Source organism: Coffea arabica, chromosome 9c (assembly GCF_036785885.1).
Source record: "Coffea arabica cultivar ET-39 chromosome 9c, Coffea Arabica ET-39 HiFi, whole genome shotgun sequence".
Taxonomy (NCBI): domain Eukaryota; kingdom Viridiplantae; phylum Streptophyta; class Magnoliopsida; order Gentianales; family Rubiaceae; genus Coffea; species Coffea arabica.
The window spans coordinates 24,333,181-24,352,372 of record NC_092326.1 but is presented as its reverse complement, the minus strand read 5'-3'; the positions used below and the strand labels follow the sequence as shown (position 1 = coordinate 24,352,372).

General features: G+C 39.2%; 1 long non-coding RNA gene across 1 annotated transcript; it reads right to left on the bottom strand.

Annotated features, from left to right (window-relative positions):
- Positions 1 to 15,825: 15,825 nt before the first annotated feature.
- LOC140014393 (uncharacterized) lies at positions 15,826 to 17,444 on the bottom strand. The gene is made up of 2 exons (XR_011821163.1): positions 17,362 to 17,444; positions 15,826 to 16,089 (listed from the first exon to the last, which is right to left on the bottom strand). It is a non-coding gene; the product is annotated as an uncharacterized lncRNA (long non-coding RNA).
- Positions 17,445 to 19,192: the final 1,748 nt, after the last annotated feature.

Below are 19,192 nucleotides of genomic sequence, written 5' to 3'. Positions count from 1 at the left end.
GGAAAAGTAAGGAAATGTAGGGGATATGCTGTCCAATTTTTGGGAGTGTTGAATTTCTTCGAGTTTGGTTTGGTTTGGGATACATTTAAGAAGGGCTTTTGGGGTTGTTCGAACCCTAGGTCTTCATGTTACCTTTTCGTTCCAAAATCATGTTTTGCACACTTGAATGGGTAATTATTTGACGAGGTCTATGACTTGTAGTCAAGCCTCATTTGTGCATTTTATTTACTGGATTTGTGACTGTGGGAACCATAATTGTTTACCTTGGTTATTCTAGGGTTTCTTAGTGATTAGAGCCCTACCTTGGTTGAAACTTTTGATGTATCTTTGCTTTAACTGGTGAGTGTACCACTCCCCTGAATTATTGTTAAACTGGTTATCTATATTGCTATTTGAATGTCCTTACCGACTGTTTATTTTGTACGAGACGAGTGTGTACTTTATCGCACTCGTTCTCTGGCCTGTGTGACTTGTTTCTTGTATATACTTGAATTTATTACCTGCGCCTATTATAATGTCCTTTGGAAGTGCATCCAATGACTTTCCTGTTAGCCTCATGGGGAGTCAATTGGATCGAGCCAGCAAGGGCTTGGTCGAGAAAATTTGACAATCCATGGGTGCCTGTTCCTAGAAAACATTTGGGTATTGGAGACTCTAGATTTCCAGTATACTCAAGTATTACCATTCCTGTTCTTGTTTGGCATTCGGGCCCGGTAAGAGGTATGTTTGGTGATCGGGATTTTGGCATAAACGGGGTCTACAGACATGTGTGTTTCATTAAACGTTGACGGAGGGTCAACAAGGTTGGATCAAGTATTGCAACGGGGATTTGGCTCCTGAGAGCCACTTGTATTGTGACGCCCCACATCTCCCTAAGGCGGACCAAAGGGTATCCGCGGACGCCTGCCCAGCTCACGCCAGGACTCGAGCAAATCCATTCCATTTAAAATCGAACTAAACACTTCGACGAGAGCAACATGAATACAATAATGCGGAAGCGTTCAAGCTTAATAAGTCACTTAATGTATATCCAGTACATCGGGTAATCATGAAACGACTTAAATTCAAAGTACACATCAGGGCCCAAACTTTTCAAGTTTACAATTTCCAAAAGTACAACCCAAACCAGGGCCTAGTCAAAATACATAACAGGAGTCTTAACAAAACTACAACGGATAATTTCTCCATATTTCTCCCAGAGTCGGTCCTGTTAAGGAAAACAAAACTATAGGGTGAGCTAAACGCTCGTGAGGTCAAGAACACACATGCAAGCACTTAGTCAAATAACAAACCCAAATTTAATGAATAAAACCATGTCTTTTCAATAATCAATTATTCAAACAGGAAAAGTAATCAGAAACAATTCAAGGATATAGTAGCTCTCAGGAGCTAAGTTCCACTCGATCTGCCGTTGTCATTCGTATACCTTCCCGCATTGACCCTCCTGTCAACCGGGTCGGTATTTCCATTTCCGTAGATCACCACTTACTTCCCTCCGTCCACCGTACACCTCAAGGGCCCACAAGTCTATTATTGGGCGATACTCTACAAGTATGCCAAGCAAGACCTCTTATTAGGTCGAGCTTATAATCTCATGGCTCGTTCGAATCCCCGACCAAGCCCATTGCTGGCTCGAGTCTAAGGACGGCCTATGAGTTTGGGCGTCCCCCATTCATTTGAAAGTCGAGGAGGTTCACTCCAACGACACAAGCATTCATGACATAACATTGCATTTCATTCATTCATTCAAGACATTCCATTCATTCATTTGAAATTAGAACGAGTGCGATAAAGTACACACCCGCCCTTATTTTTAAAACTTTCAACAAATATCACAATAAGCAAGTATCAAATTCATACACTTGACACTCACCGAGCAATTCAACAAGAATTATTTTCCGGAAGTTCAAGTGTCCACGGTGAGATCCTCTTGAAGGTCTCCTTGTGTGCCTGGCAAATTAGTAGTGGATAATCACACAATTAACCCACTTATCAAGAAAGATTGTACACTAGTACAATCTAAGAATTATTTTGCAAAAAGGAACCTCAATTACACGTAAATCGAGGTTCAACTTGCCTTTTATTAGGTATAATATTATTTGAGTTTTTATCATGAAAATCGTAAGCAAAACGTTTAAGAATATAAAAGAATAAAGAGTTTTTTTTTTTGAAAAACTCTATTTTCTTGGAATTGGAAAATTTTCCAGTTTTATGATAAATCTTTGAAAAATCGTAACTCGCTCGGTATAAGTCGAAAATTGGAAAACTTTATACCGTTGGAAACCTCTTAGAGAGTACTATAAGTTTCTAGAAGACACTTTTCCATGAATCAAAGTGAAAAGTGGTCGAAAATGAGCTTGAAGATGCAGGGTCGGTTTTCATGGCAGAACGAAGTTGGTTTTTGGCCAACTTTGAAAATTCGGCACGATTCGTACGTTGCAAACCGGCCTCTGAAATTTTCAGCTCAATTAGTGTTGCAAGTGAAGTGTATGAAAAAAACAAGCGGATCAAGAATCGGAGTTTCGAGCACCGAGATACGGTAGCCCGAAGTTGAGCAAATTCAAGACTGGAGAAGAATTTCCAGATTTGAACCCCCAACTTTGGAATTTTAATTAGGTATCGAAACGAACTTGAATTGGCACCAAAATTGGCAGTGTTTCAATACTATATGGAAGGTATCTCTCTATCGAATTTCGGGGAAAAATACCTTCGGTAAGGTAGTTAATGAGCCAACCGAAGTTCAAGAAAATCCTAAGGCAAACTGCCTTTGACTTGCATTTCCCAATTTGCAATCGTCTAACCAAGAAAGTTATCCAACCATGGTTCATTTGTGAAATAAGGGTCTAAGATACACCCATAATATCTTTGGTAAGTGTTTAATACTAAAACATCAACTAACAAGTTCATTCCAAGATTTGGTTCCAAACCAGTCCCAACATTAGGGTTTTCCAAAACAGAGCAGTTCACTTGATTCAGTCACAACTCAGTCATTATAGCTCAAAATTGAGCATGGCTTACGCCGTTGGAAAATACATTCATAGAGTTAAAATATCACAGAAGAAATCATTTCCAAATTCGGCACGCATCTGGTTCAAATTTGGGCATCAAGTTGCTGCCTGAACACTTCATTCCAGATGAACAGAGCAACAGGACAGCGAACTTAAAACATTTGGTTCGGCTTGCTCACAAGGAATCAGAACGTGCATTATATACCAAATTAAAGCTAGGAATGTCTAGTTTCAAACGCCACCGACGGCACATGATTTCGACATCCGAGGACAGAGTTATGGCCAAAATACTACTGCTGGTCAGAGGCATACGCGAGACAGTTTCCAGATTTGCTGGTTTCGAACAAAAATTCATTTGCTCCATCAAACCCCAATATTTTCCAATGAAATTTTTCACACATCAAATACATCCTATAAACATCCAATCCAAGCCATTAAACCATTAAAATTTGGCCTGGAAATGGCCGAACATAGCAGGGGCAAAATCGGAAAGTTTAGCTTCTTACACCCAATGAAGTTTCCACTAATTACCCATCACTAATGCATCATTATAATCACTAAACCAACAATATAATCACCATTAATCATCACATCAGCAACAACAACCCAAGTGTGGGAATTCCAAGAGCCCACAATCACATTTTTACACCATAAACAAGTAACTAAGTGCATGCATGAGCTTAATCTTGCTATATAACCTCCAAAAGACAAGAATTCATGGGTTGATCATTACCTCTTCCTTAGGTGTGCAAGACCAGAAAATTTCGGCCCTCTTGAAGCTCCAAGAAACCGTGAAGATGCAGCCTTTTGTTAGCTAAAACCAACCTCCAAAAGGTTTGCTAAGAGGTCTCCAAGTTTGGTGTGATTTGGAGGTGATTTGGGGTGGTTTTGAGTGAGGTTAGTGTGCAGAATTTTTGTTGCAAATGAGTTAGAGAGAGGGAGGAGCTTGGCCGGCTGTGAGGAGAGAGAAGAGAGAGTGTAATTCTGATCTAAGTTAGCTTCTCCAAGAAGATAAAATGTGTGGTGAAAAATTGCTCCAAAGTCAACTCTTGTGAGGCTCGTTTGGCACGTTTTTAGGCTCGATTTTCTCGCGCGTTTGGTTCACTAGTGCACTAAACCTCTAATGCACTCATGTTAATATAAATATTATTCACTCTTAATTGTCTCGAAACAAGGGTCTAAAGTTCCTCAAATAAAGTCGCGCGTGTGAAAACGCGTACCGCCCATTTTACCGCTATAACGCGAAACTTTCGAAAAATTCTTATAACGATTGCACTACTAACTATCACTTGAATATTTATGCTTAAAATTACCTATTTTAGGTCCATGGTACAAGTCTCCAATATTCCAAGCTTATCGTGCTAAAACGCGGATAAAATCTCCAAGTACTATTCACTATTTTTACTAAACGCGCTCTAGGAAATTAATTTTCGAAACGAATCATTTTAAAAATATAACGAAGTTATATTACCATGTATTTAGGTCTAATAAGACTAGAAAATATTCTTTGGAAATAAAATCCAATTAAATAATTTATTAAGCCATAAATTAGGCATAAAATAATAGTTTTTTTTTTTTTTTTTGCGAGTCCTCACATCCTCTCCCCCTTAAGAAAATTTCGTCCTCGAAATTTACCTTGGTCGATGAACAAGTCTGGATACTTCTCCTTGATTGTCTCTTCAACTTCCCATGTTGCTTCTTCTACTCCATGGTTTTTCCATAAAACTTTCACTAGTGGTATCTGCTTGTTCCTCAATTCCTTTACCTTTCGATCCAGAAGTTTTACCGGTCTCTCCTCATAGGTCAGGGTTTCATCAATCTCAATATTCTCCGGTTGTAAAACATGAGAGGGGTCTGGATGATACTTCTTAAGCATGGACACATGAAACACGTTATGAATACGAGATAAACTCGGTGGTAATTCCAGCTTATAGGCTACATTCCCAACTCGCTGAATAATCTTATAAGGCCCTACAAACCTTGGTTGTAGTTTCTTCCCTTTTCCGGACATCAAACTTGCTTTTAAAGGCGTAATCTTGAGAAATACCATATCTCCAACAGTGAACTCCAAATCCTTCCTCCGATTATCGGCATAACTCTTTTGTCTACTCTGAGCGGTTTGAATTCTTTGCCGTATCAATTTCACCTTCTCATTAGCCTCCTCAATCCAAGATACAATAGTCGTGTCTAAGATTTTCCGTTCACCTACTTCATCCCAACAAATTGGGGATCTACACTTCCGACCATAAAGTGCTTCGTATGGAGCCATTTGAATAGAAGAGTGGAAACTATTGTTATAGGCAAATTCCACTAAAGTTAAAAACTTACTCCAACTCTCTCCAAAGTCCAGTACACAAGTCCTCAACATGTCCTCAAGAGTTTGAATTGTTCTTTCAGATTGTCCATCAGTCTGGGGATGATAGGTGGTACTAAAGTTCAACTTAGTCCCCAACACTTCTTGCATCTTTTGCCAAAACCTCGAAACAAATCTTGGATCCCTATCTGACACAATACTCACAGGTATACCATGTAATCTGATGATCTCATCCAAGTACAATCTGGCCAACTTCTCCAATGGATATTTCATATTAATCGGCAGAAAATGAGTCGATTTAGTCAATCTATCTACTATCACCCAAATGGCATCATGGCCTCTCTGTGTCCTTGGTAAGCCTGATACAAAATCCATGGTAATATTTTCCCATTTCCACTCAGGTATTTCTAGAGGTTGCAAAAGCCCAGATGGTTTCTGATGTTCGGCTTTAACCTGTTGACAAACCAAGCATGTCTGGACAAATTGGGCAATTTCCTTCTTTATATTTTTCCACCAATATAGACCTTTCAAGTCTTGGTACATTTTGTTCCCTCCTGGATGTACTGTAAACTTTGATCGGTGTGCCTCTTCCAAAACTTCTTTTCTAAGTCCTTCATCCTTTGGCATAACCACCCGATTTCGAAATCTCAATATTCCATCTGATCCCAAAGTGAAATCGGTCTGGTCTCCCATCTTGACTTTCTCCACCAACTTTTGCATTTCAGGGTCCTTTTCCTGAGATTCCTTAATACGTCCCAATAAAGTGGAGGTTATCACAATATTCCCCAAAATCACTTTCCTTGGTTCTAATCGGGGATTCCAATAGCTAACTTCTTCCAACAATCGAAATTCCTTAACCATCAATCCAGCCATTTGTACCTGACGGCTCAAAGCATCGGCCACTACATTGGCCTTTCCAGGATGGTACTTAATCGTGCAGTCATAATCTTCCAAAAATTCCATCCATCTACGTTGCCTTAAATTCAGCTCCTTCTGAGAAAATAAGTACTTAAGGCTTTTGTGATCTGTAAAAACCTCAAATGTCACTCCGTATAAATAGTGTCTCCATTTCTTCAAAGCAAAGACCACAGCCGCTAACTCCAAATCATGGGTCGGATAGTTCCCTTCATGCGGCTTCAATTTTCTAGAGGCATAAGCTATCACTTTATCATTTTGCATCAAAACACATCCCAAACCTTCCTTAGATGCATCTGTGTAAACCACAAAACTATCATGTCCATTTGGTAGAGCTAGAACAGGCGCTCTAGTCAACCGTCTTTTCAACTCCTGAAAACTTCCTTCACACTTAGAACTCCAAATAAACTTTCCATTTTTCTTGGTCAACTCAGTCATAGGTCCAGCAATTTTCGAAAAATCCTGGATGAATCTCCGGTAATATCCTGCCAATCCTATAAAACTCCGAACTTCCGTTGGGTTTTCCGGTCGTTTCCATTTCGAAACAGCTTCCACTTTAGCTGGATCCACTTTAATCCCATCCTTAGAAATTATATGCCCTAGGAAAGTCACTTCCTTCAGCCAGAATTCACACTTGCTAAACTTAGCATATAGCTGATGTTCCCTCAAGATTTGTAAAACAATTCTCAAATGTTTCTCATGATCTTTCACATTCTTAGAATACACTAAAATGTCATCAATGAAAATCACCACGAATTGATCCAAGTAAGGCTTAAAAACCCTATGCATTAAATCCATGAAAGCGGCAGGTGCATTGGTTAACCCAAAAGGCATCACTGCAAACTCGAAGTGCCCATACCTCGAGTTGAAAGCAGTCTTAGGTATGTCCTTTTCCAAAATCCTCAATTGATAGTAACCTTGCCTTAGATCCAACTTTGAAAACACTACCGCCCCTTGCAATTGATCAAACAGTTCATCGATGTGGGGTAGTGGGTATTTATTCTTAATCGTAACATCATTTAAACCTCGATAATCTATACATAACCTCAGACTCCCATCTTTCTTCTTTACAAACAAAACTGGGGCTCCCCACGGAGAATCACTCTCTCGTATAAAACCTCGTTCCAACAAATCCTGTAATTGTAACTTCAACTCCTTCAACTCAGCTGGAGCCATCCTGTATGGTGTCCTTGATATAGGTGCTGTTCCCGGAGTTAAATTAATTTTAAAAGCTATTTCCCGTTCCGGAGGTAGAGACTCCAATTCTTCAGGAAAAACATCAGAAAATTCTTTTACTACCGGTGTGTCCTCCAGATTCACTTTATCGCTAGGAGTATTAATAAGAAAAGCCAAATACCCTTGAGCTCCTTTACTTAACAACTTTCTAGCCCGAATTCCCGAAATAAGTGCAGACGAGGCTAACTTACCCCTCACATCCAATTTCAAGGTTGCTTCCCCTGGAATACACAATTCTACCATTTTCGTCCTACAATTCAGTTGAGCATTATAACGGGCTAACCAATCCATCCCTAGGATCACATCATATCCTTTAATCGCTAAGCCTATCAAATCGGCCAGCAATTTTCTTTCCCTCACGCAAATTTCACTATTCTTATACACCATATTAGCAATTAGACTTTTGTCCCCAGTGGGTGTTTTAACCTCCAAGTCATATGGTAACTTAATTGGCTTCAAGTCTATTCCACTCATGAAATCAGGGTTTACAAAAGAGTGCGTTGCACCCGGATCAATTAAAACCCTAGCTAGGCGGTGAAAGATTGGAATTGTACCTTCGACCACTTCGGTCGCATCTGGAGCTTGTGGATAGTCCAATGCGTAGACCCTAGCCGGTACTTTCGGTCGACTCCCTCCGGCACTGGTCTGCTTAGAGGTTGATTTTTCAGGTCTCTGCAGGCTTCCCCCTGTCTTTGACGATTTCGGACAACTTGCAATCTGATGCTCAGTGCTCCCACACAGTAAGCATTTTCCCAGCTTTCTCCAGCAGTCATTCTCAGAGTGGTTGGGTTTACCACAATACCCACAAGTAACTTGAGGGGTCACAGTCGATCCAACAGATGGTGCTCCCCTAGCTTGAGTCGTCCCGCTACGACCTCCCCTAGATAGAGCTCCCCTAGAAGCTCCAGCAGTTCTCGTTCCCCCTTCCCCTCTTCCCTTTTTAGAAGGGTGAACAAACTTACTGGTCTGCCCAGTAGTGCGACTAGGGAAATTCCTCTTTCTATTGTGGAAATCCCTCACTTGAGATCTTGCATTCTCAACCCTTTGCGCTTTCTCTAAAGCCTCAGTAAAAGTAGAGATTTGGGCTGCAGCCAGGCCCTCCTGAAGTTCCACATTAAGTCCCTGTATGAACCTTCTAATCCTTCTCCGTTCATCGGCTACTAACTCAGGAGCGTATTTGGAAAGTTTAGTGAACTTCCCTTCATACTCTGCGACAGTAAGGGTTCCTTGTTTCAACTTAATAAATTCGTCCTCCCTTTTCTCTTGGATCAAGGGCGGAAGAAACTTTTCATTAAACTCCCTTGTGAAATTCTCCCAAGTCCAAGGGGTTTGAGCTCTTTCCCATTTTCCTTTTATCAAATCCCACCAAGCACGGGCTATTCCCTCAAATTGAAAGGCAGCAAAGTTCACTCGCCTATCCTCAGTATAGTCTAGAGCGGCGAATATGTTGGTCATCCTTTCTAACCAATTCTCCGCTACTTCGGGGTCAGGTTCACCCATAAACTTAGGCGGATTAAACTTTAGGAATCTTTCCAGGGCTCTATCCTCTCCTCTATCCTGGCCCCCAGGTTGGTTAAATGGTCCAGGACCCTGTCTCTCCGCTAGACGTTCTAGGATATCAGTCATCCTATTGATGGCAGTAGCCACTTGGTTACCCTCAACGTTTTCCTGTCCCTGGGTCGGTCCAGTTGCCGATCCCTGGTCATCCCCCTGAGGTTGGGCCTGTCTAGACGCTCGTCCACGGCCTCGACCACTCCTTAATCCTTCCATTAGTCTAAACGTGCCTAGTGCAAGAAATAAATTAATTTAAGCAGAAAACAAGAATTTTATCAAATTTAGAACTAACCAAGAAAGCATTGAAATTAACAATAATTTACATTTATAGGCAGGTCAAGTTCGTACAATTAGCAAGTTAGGGACAATTCACAAAATATAGCACACAGGTGCTCAGAAGTATACTTCTAGTCACAGAAGACTAAAGTAAGAACAAGTGCCCAAAAGTAGGCCACACAAGCATGCAAAATACAATGGCCTCAGCACTCGCGTCACCCTAACTAGTCCTAACTGTACGCATCAAAAGTCAAAAGAGGTCAACGACCAAGATCCTAGTCCATAGCAGGGCTATCAGGAGGAACCTCCTCCTCGGGATCCTCCTCCGGATCCTCCTCCTCATCCTCAGGAATCACTGCAGTAGCGTCCTCAACCAGACTAGTAGCATCAACCAGCATCTCGGAAGCCCGAGTACGGACATCCCGTGCTAACCTAACGAGTCGAGCCCTAGTATCCCGAAGCTCCTGGTTAACCACTGCAGACGTGGCTACCTCACCCTCTAGCACCTCCTCAAGCTCAGCAATCCGCTCACCCTGAGCGCCAACCATCTGCCTAAGCTCATCTACCTCGGCCTGTAAATCACGGTTGGCATCCACCAACTGACGACGCTCGTCGTCCAAAGCAAGCACCACATAGTCCGGGTAGGCAAAAGTCAACCTACACGAACATCGAGGGTATCTATCATGCGGTGAGTAGCGTACACGAACTCCTCCTGCTATAGGTCGGTAGTAGATAGTCCTAAGGGGCACGTAATGACCATTCGCATGGCCATTCCCATTAGCTGCCGGGGCTCCGTTTCCATCAGCCATCCCTGCAAAATAATAACAATAATAATACCTTTCGGGTTAGAAACTTAAATCACTACCTAATTCCAATATCCTGCAATGCATGCCTAACTTAATCGTTGGTTCATCCCAATCGTCACTTGAGGTAGGACTAACTTAGTTGCTAGCTCGCCTCAAGTATCACTTAGGGTAGGATTAAGTCATCCCATATCGAGTCTTAAAGGTAGAGTATCCAATATGTCTCCCATATAGACCTCTAACCTAGTGCTCTGATACCAACTGTGACGCCCCACATCTCCCTAAGGCGGACCAAAGGGTATCCGCGGACGCCTGCCCAGCTCACGCCAGGACTCGAGCAAATCCATTCCATTTAAAATCGAACTAAACACTTCGACGAGAGCAACATGAATACAATAATGCGGAAGCGTTCAAGCTTAATAAGTCACTTAATGTATATCCAGTACATCGGGTAATCATGAAACGACTTAAATTCAAAGTACACATCAGGGCCCAAACTTTTCAAGTTTACAATTTCCAAAAGTACAACCCAAACCAGGGCCTAGTCAAAATACATAACAGGAGTCTTAACAAAACTACAACGGATAATTTCTCCATATTTCTCCCAGAGTCGGTCCTGTTAAGGAAAACAAAACTATAGGGTGAGCTAAACGCTCGTGAGGCCAAGAACACACATGCAAGCACTTAGTCAAATAACAAACCCAAATTTAATGAATAAAACCATGTCTTTTCAATAATCAATTATTCAAACAGGAAAAGTAATCAGAAACAATTCAAGGATATAGTAGCTCTCAGGAGCTAAGTTCCACTCGATCTGCCGTTGTCATTCGTATACCTTCCCGCATTGACCCTCCTGTCAACCGGGTCGGTATTTCCATTTCCGTAGATCACCACTTACTTCCCTCCGTCCACCGTACACCTCAAGGGCCCACAAGTCTATTATTGGGCGATACTCTACAAGTATGCCAAGCAAGACCTCTTATTAGGTCGAGCTTATAATCTCATGGCTCGTTCGAATCCCCGACCAAGCCCATTGCTGGCTCGAGTCTAAGGACGGCCTATGAGTTTGGGCGTCCCCCATTCATTTGAAAGTCGAGGAGGTTCACTCCAACGACACAAGCATTCATGACATAACATTGCATTTCATTCATTCATTCAAGACATTCCATTCATTCATTTGAAATTAGAACGAGTGCGATAAAGTACACACCCGCCCTTATTTTTAAAACTTTCAACAAATATCACAATAAGCAAGTATCAAATTCATACACTTGACACTCACCGAGCAATTCAACAAGAATTATTTTCCGGAAGTTCAAGTGTCCACGGTGAGATCCTCTTGAAGGTCTCCTTGTGTGCCTGGCAAATTAGTAGTGGATAATCACACAATTAACCCACTTATCAAGAAAGATTGTACACTAGTACAATCTAAGAATTATTTTGCAAAAAGGAACCTCAATTACACGTAAATCGAGGTTCAACTTGCCTTTTATTAGGTATAATATTATTTGAGTTTTTATCATGAAAATCGTAAGCAAAACGTTTAAGAATATAAAAGAATAAAGAGTTTTTTTTTTTGAAAAACTCTATTTTCTTGGAATTGGAAAATTTTCCAGTTTTATGATAAATCTTTGAAAAATCGTAACTCGCTCGGTATAAGTCGAAAATTGGAAAACTTTATACCGTTGGAAACCTCTTAGAGAGTACTATAAGTTTCTAGAAGACACTTTTCCATGAATCAAAGTGAAAAGTGGTCGAAAATGAGCTTGAAGATGCAGGGTCGGTTTTCATGGCAGAACGAAGTTGGTTTTTGGCCAACTTTGAAAATTCGGCACGATTCGTACGTTGCAAACCGGCCTCTGAAATTTTCAGCTCAATTAGTGTTGCAAGTGAAGTGTATGAAAAAAACAAGCGGATCAAGAATCGGAGTTTCGAGCACCGAGATACGGTAGCCCGAAGTTGAGCAAATTCAAGACTGGAGAAGAATTTCCAGATTTGAACCCCCAACTTTGGAATTTTAATTAGGTATCGAAACGAACTTGAATTGGCACCAAAATTGGCAGTGTTTCAATACTATATGGAAGGTATCTCTCTATCGAATTTCGGGGAAAAATACCTTCGGTAAGGTAGTTAATGAGCCAACCGAAGTTCAAGAAAATCCTAAGGCAAACTGCCTTTGACTTGCATTTCCCAATTTGCAATCGTCTAACCAAGAAAGTTATCCAACCATGGTTCATTTGTGAAATAAGGGTCTAAGATACACCCATAATATCTTTGGTAAGTGTTTAATACTAAAACATCAACTAACAAGTTCATTCCAAGATTTGGTTCCAAACCAGTCCCAACATTAGGGTTTTCCAAAACAGAGCAGTTCACTTGATTCAGTCACAACTCAGTCATTATAGCTCAAAATCGAGCATGGCTTACGCCGTTGGAAAATACATTCATAGAGTTAAAATATCACAGAAGAAATCATTTCCAAATTCGGCACCCATCTGGTTCAAATTTGGGCATCAAGTTGCTGCCTGAACACTTCATTCCAGATGAACAGAGCAACAGGACAGCGAACTTAAAACATTTGGTTCGGCTTGCTCACAAGGAATCAGAACGTGCATTATATACCAAATTAAAGCTAGGAATGTCTAGTTTCAAACGCCACCGACGGCACATGATTTCGACATCCGAGGACAGAGTTATGGCCAAAATACTACTGCTGGTCAGAGGCATACGCGAGACAGTTTCCAGATTTGCTGGTTTCGAACAAAAATTCATTTGCTCCATCAAACCCCAATATTTTCCAATGAAATTTTTCACACATCAAATACATCCTATAAGCATCCAATCCAAGCCATTAAACCATTAAAATTTGGCCTGGAAATGGCCGAACATAGCAGGGGCAAAATCGGAAAGTTTAGCTTCTTACACCCAATGAAGTTTCCACTAATTACCCATCACTAATGCATCATTATAATCACTAAACCAACAATATAATCACCATTAATCATCACATCAGCAACAACAACCCAAGTGTGGGAATTCCAAGAGCCCACAATCACATTTTTACACCATAAACAAGTAACTAAGTGCATGCATGAGCTTAATCTTGCTATATAACCTCCAAAAGACAAGAATTCATGGGTTGATCATTACCTCTTCCTTAGGTGTGCAAGACCAGAAAATTTCGGCCCTCTTGAAGCTCCAAGAAACCGTGAAGATGCAGCCTTTTGTTAGCTAAAACCAACCTCCAAAAGGTTTGCTAAGAGGTCTCCAAGTTTGGTGTGATTTGGAGGTGATTTGGGGTGGTTTTGAGTGAGGTTAGTGTGCAGAATTTTTGTTGCAAATGAGTTAGAGAGAGGGAGGAGCTTGGCCGGCTGTGAGGAGAGAGAAGAGAGAGTGTAATTCTGATCTAAGTTAGCTTCTCCAAGAAGATAAAATGTGTGGTGAAAAATTGCTCCAAAGTCAACTCTTGTGAGGCTCGTTTGGCACGTTTTTAGGCTCGATTTTCTCGCGCGTTTGGTTCACTAGTGCACTAAACCTCTAATGCACTCATGTTAATATAAATATTATTCACTCTTAATTGTCTCGAAACAAGGGTCTAAAGTTCCTCAAATAAAGTCGCGCGTGTGAAAACGCGTACCGCCCATTTTACCGCTATAACGCGAAACTTTCGAAAAATTCTTATAACGATTGCACTACTAACTATCACTTGAATATTTATGCTTAAAATTACCTATTTTAGGTCCATGGTACAAGTCTCCAATATTCCAAGCTTATCGTGCTAAAACGCGGATAAAATCTCCAAGTACTATTCACTATTTTTACTAAACGCGCTCTAGGAAATTAATTTTCGAAACGAATCATTTTAAAAATATAACGAAGTTATATTACCATGTATTTAGGTCTAATAAGACTAGAAAATATTCTTTGGAAATAAAATCCAATTAAATAATTTATTAAGCCATAAATTAGGCATAAAATAATAGTTTTTTTTTTTTTTTTGCGAGTCCTCACATGTATCCTTTAAATTGTGGTGTTCGTTCATCTCTCTTATTTGATCTGTACATGTGCCTTAAAAGTGTTTTCTCATGATTTCTACTGTTTATACTTTTGGTACCTCATTGAGCTTCTAGCTCACCCCGTTCCGTTATCCTTGTTTTCCTTACAAGGAACCATTTTTTGGAACTTTGATGTTTTGAAGAATGAAATGAGCTAGTGTAAATACTCTTTTGTTTAGCTCCTCGGGAGTTGGAAAACCCTAAATGTACCTTGATCCAAATATTTCCCTTTCGATTTGTAAATTACAAACGTATGTATATAAAATCGTTTAATCATGTTCATGCATTTTATTTGGTTTGGAAATGTTATTCTCTAGAGTTATATAACGTTATCTGTATTCGATTGGGTTTCGGCCGGATTGTGACATGGCAGTCACTGTTCATCCATGGCTTGTTTTCATTTTCCGTTTCGTTTCTTTTAACGGTCGTTGTAGCGCTCGAGCACTATAATATCTTTCGGAACAAGTTTTTCAGGATGTAATTAGCTTAGTAGTTCTGGCGGCACTTCCATTTCGTTTTGATTTTTCGTGGGAGCGTTGTACTAAAGATTGATTATATATTTTAGTTCGGCTCAACTGGGTTCTAAATGTTTATCTTCTCGAAGTTCCTTGAGCGGTTGGTAGGGTTTACGTTTGTTCCCGATCCGTAGTCCCGACGAGAGCTAGGCATGTGGTCCACCGAACCCTTTGGTTCGCCTTAGGGTGAGGTGGGGCTATCATATTCACAAAGTTACACAAACTGATTGGATGAAATTCTGAAGAAAAAAAAGACGCCCCTGGCATCTTTGGAATCAAAGCCAGCAGCTTAGATGTATATCCCCAGGGCAGCTTAGCTCCAACAAAAAAATCACAAACAACCCGATCAACGTCACCCTTTATTATATCCCAACAAGAAGTGAAAAAAGAACCTTTAAATCCATCTGGGCCTGAACTACTTTCACCATTCATTTGGAAAACCACTGTTTTGACCTCCTCCTCCGTGGGAAATTGTTGAAGATCCATGTTCTCATTCTCAGATATAACCGAAGGGATAACTCTGTGACGACCCTACCTTCCCCTAGGGTGTACCCTAGGGTTAGCGGACTGCCTGCCCAACTCTCATCAGGACTCACTCACTCATTTCAAATAAAACAGTTTACAACCCACTACAAGAAAATTAGGCTTTTGTGACAACCAAATGTCGTCATTAAAAATCAAAAAGTTGTCATTATAAAGAGAAAGTGACGACTTTTTCTGTTGTCACGTGGTTGTCACAGATTCTATGTCACAAATGAGTCCATGTGACAACTTTAGATAAGTCGTCACAGAATCATATTATTCTATGATAAAGAAAAACTCGTCACTAACTAAAACCATTTTGTGACGACTTTTCTTGTCATTGCTTCACCTGTATTTTTGTCATAGATAATGTAAAAGTCGTCAAAAATTTCATATCTGCAATGATGACTTTTACATGTCACTTATAATCCTATTCATTAGTGACAAGAATTGTTGTCATTGGTTGAACTTGTAGCTAGTGACAACCTTCCCTAATGTAGTCACTGAACTTTGTTTAAAATGTTTGAAATTTGCCATAAAAAGCCTACTTCTATTGCATTTTCAACAACCATAGCAGAAAATTGTGGAACCCTTAAATATATATATATGGTTATAAACATCTCTAAATTCATCAAAACACACATTAACCAAAATGGGTTCCAAAGCCCACATTAGTTCAAGTACTAACAGCCATTATCCATCCAAACAATAGAGTACTAAGTTCACATCAGTTCAACTAGTAACAGCCATTACGCATCCAAAAAAACAAAGTACTCTTTCCAAACAAAAACATAGACAAAGCAGCAATTTGTGTCAAACTGAAGTAATCTTCATGAGCATATCCAAAAGCCAACCTTTTTCATCTCCTCAAGAGCATTTAATAGCATTGTACTGCATTGAAAGAAAAGTATCATACGCATTAGAATCAATTTCAGTCAAAAAATATGCCATTACAAGCATACACTATTGAATTTGAATGAATAGTCATACTGAACAAAAGTCCAATTAAGTCAATATGATAAGAGACAAAAGAATCAGTCAAACAAGAGTTTCAACCAAAACATACTAATTAGAATATAGATAAAATCCCCCCAAAATACCTCGTTAGAGATCAATAAAGTCAAGTTTGTTTCAATTCTACTATTAAGGGTTATTTCAACCAAAATTAACTTGATATAATTGACAAATTAATTTTAAAGAGTGGCTTCTATAAATAAAAAAATGACCCCACCAACTTAGTAAATTTTGTATTGAATCTGCACCCCAAACTCATTGCATCTAGGTAAATTATAAGTTCTCATAGTAAACTAGAAAATATCATGTTTTTCAGACACCGACATTATAAATACATGCTTATTGAAAAGAATTCCAAATAGAAAACATGCTTCTCTTCTCCCCATTCACAAGTACCTCCTCCCATGTCATGCCACTTGATGCTTCTCTAACAAAAAATAAAGTTCAAGATAATTCAATTTTGTTTGCATTAATAGTCTTTATAGTATTTGACTTAATCAAAATACACTCAAAACTTCTTTAAAATAGAAATCCTAGAAACAAGACCCAAGTATAATTTCATGTGTTGTTGTTGATGTTTACCTTTGTAAATATTAAAGGAACACAAACTTTGTAAATTCAAAATTATTTTACAGTATTTTCCAATTTTCAGCACCATTACCATCACAAAATTGTCTCCAGTCCTTGAAAATAAATGAACAAACGATTGAATGTCAAATCTCTAGCAAATTTACAAAGTAAAAACAGGGGACTCAAGTGTATTTATCTTTGGTATCATACCAGCCAGGAAATTAATGAAACCTAATTATACATGGTGGCCTCTTTTGTGTAAATGCAGTTTTAGTGCAATTCTACCTAAAATGTCAAAGTTACTACTGTAAAAATCTTATATCAATTAGAATATGTAAATCTACAATAATTTAATAACTAAAAGATTCCAAAATCTGCTAGTTGAACTCCAATACTGTAAGGTGCTGGATCTAAAAAGAAAAGGAAAGTTACCTGTATGGGTGAGAAGTTCCTGCCAAATTGGAAAAAATGCAACAAAGCCAAGTTAACAAAGCTATTACGCACAAGGGAGTAAGGGAATCAACGTGTACTTTCTAATATTCTTTGTGGAAGAAACATATGAAAGAGAGTAAGCATCACCTTCTAACGAAGTGAAATATCCTCTAAGTTATGTTCCTGCTCTTCAATTAATCTTCTCGCAAACTCCTTAACCTAAAAATGGAGAAGAGAATTGGTTATTTAAGCTTCTCTGACCACCAGTTTAAACATGAAATGGTGCTAATGCTGCTAGTTGGATGAATGAACTTTTGTTGAGAATCAAAGAGAGGCTGATGTTGCCAAAGCTAATGCTCTTCTAGGTAACAGAAAGGCTGGATGGGCAAAACATACCCCTTTTGAAGGGCATAGAGGACGTTTGCACTACTATAGTACTATGGTGAAGCACATCACAATTTTCATCAGACAGTGGATTTATAGCTACCAATTTCAACAATCATTACAGTACTACCCCATCATACAGGACAGGCAAACTTACTGCGTGCAAAGGGATATCATAAGTCAAAGAAAGAAACACAAGACATTCCAAGCATGCAAAACAGCTTAGTATAGGAAAGGTATATGCCTTCTCTGAATGCTGATAGCGTGCAAAACAGCTTTAGATAGAAAATGTTGGTTAAACAAACTACACCTGCTACTCATTGTAGAATAAATAGATATCAAAGAACTTGTCTATGGTGTAAACTGTAAATGACATGATATTGCCATCAGGAAAATTAAGGTCAGTGTATGTTACCATGATTCAGAGTATCAAGATTCATGTATATTTCTTCCAAGCAATTGATGATCTTAATGCTACGGCAATCTCTAACAACTTTTTCTTTAAAAAATCATCTGATTTGCGGGCATTCTTTTTCTATCTTTGTTATCTTTTTTGCATACAAGTTCAGGTGAGCATAATAAAGAGAGAGGGATTACCTCCAAAGAACTTTCGGAGATGAAAATCAAGATCTGATACCTGAAAAGGAAGTCTAAGATAACAAGAAATTACTACTTATGATATCTGATAACCTTGCGAAAGGCCTTCACAAGCTTATCCCTTCAGTACCATACACAACCAGAGGACCTTTCCTGTAGATGTAGCGGCAATTAAGCATCTTACCCTTTCCTGGGCGGATACCCTGGCAGTCTTTAGCCTTCTCAGCATCAAGGTAAGCCCCAATTTTCTTGAGAAGACTGATAGCATTGGAGGTTTTCTCCATGGCCTCAGCAGAATCGGAGATCGCATAGGGGATTTGTGACGCCCTGAAAGATAAGTGTGAGAACCCGAAACATTTTATATATTTTCGAGACATTACTTTGTTTCTTTGTCTATAATTTTATGCCTTTCCTCAATATATTAATTTCTATACATTTTTATAAGGAAATATAGTTTTCAAATCATTTTCTTGATACAAGTTAGTCCATGTTAATTTTGAAGAGTATTATGAACGTGGGACCCACTGGTGCGGTAAATGCAATATATTTTTGATAACTTGTTGGAGTTTTGTATTCAGTGATATTATTTTACAAGCTACTAAGAGATAATTAGATGTTACCTATATGGATTAGTATTGGAGACAAAAAGATAAGTTTTAAACCAAAAGGTGACAAGTGTCACCATTCAATTCACCCTTGGACTTTTGACCAAGATATTTATATCTTCTTAATGCTAATTTTGATCAAAATATTTCTTCATTTTAGCTCCTCTTGGCCGAAATTCTTGAGGGAGAAAAGAGAGGAAATACTTCATCTTGCACTCCAATTTCTTGGTTCAATCTTGAGTTTTAACCGATAGTTTTGGAAACTACACCATACAAGTGTTTATTAAGGAGGAACAAAGGTGTTGGTGGAGTTGTTTTGGAGGAGGAAAGATTAAGCTCCTACCTTTCTTGTGGTTTTAAGGTATTTTGCCAAGAACATCCCCTTTACATCA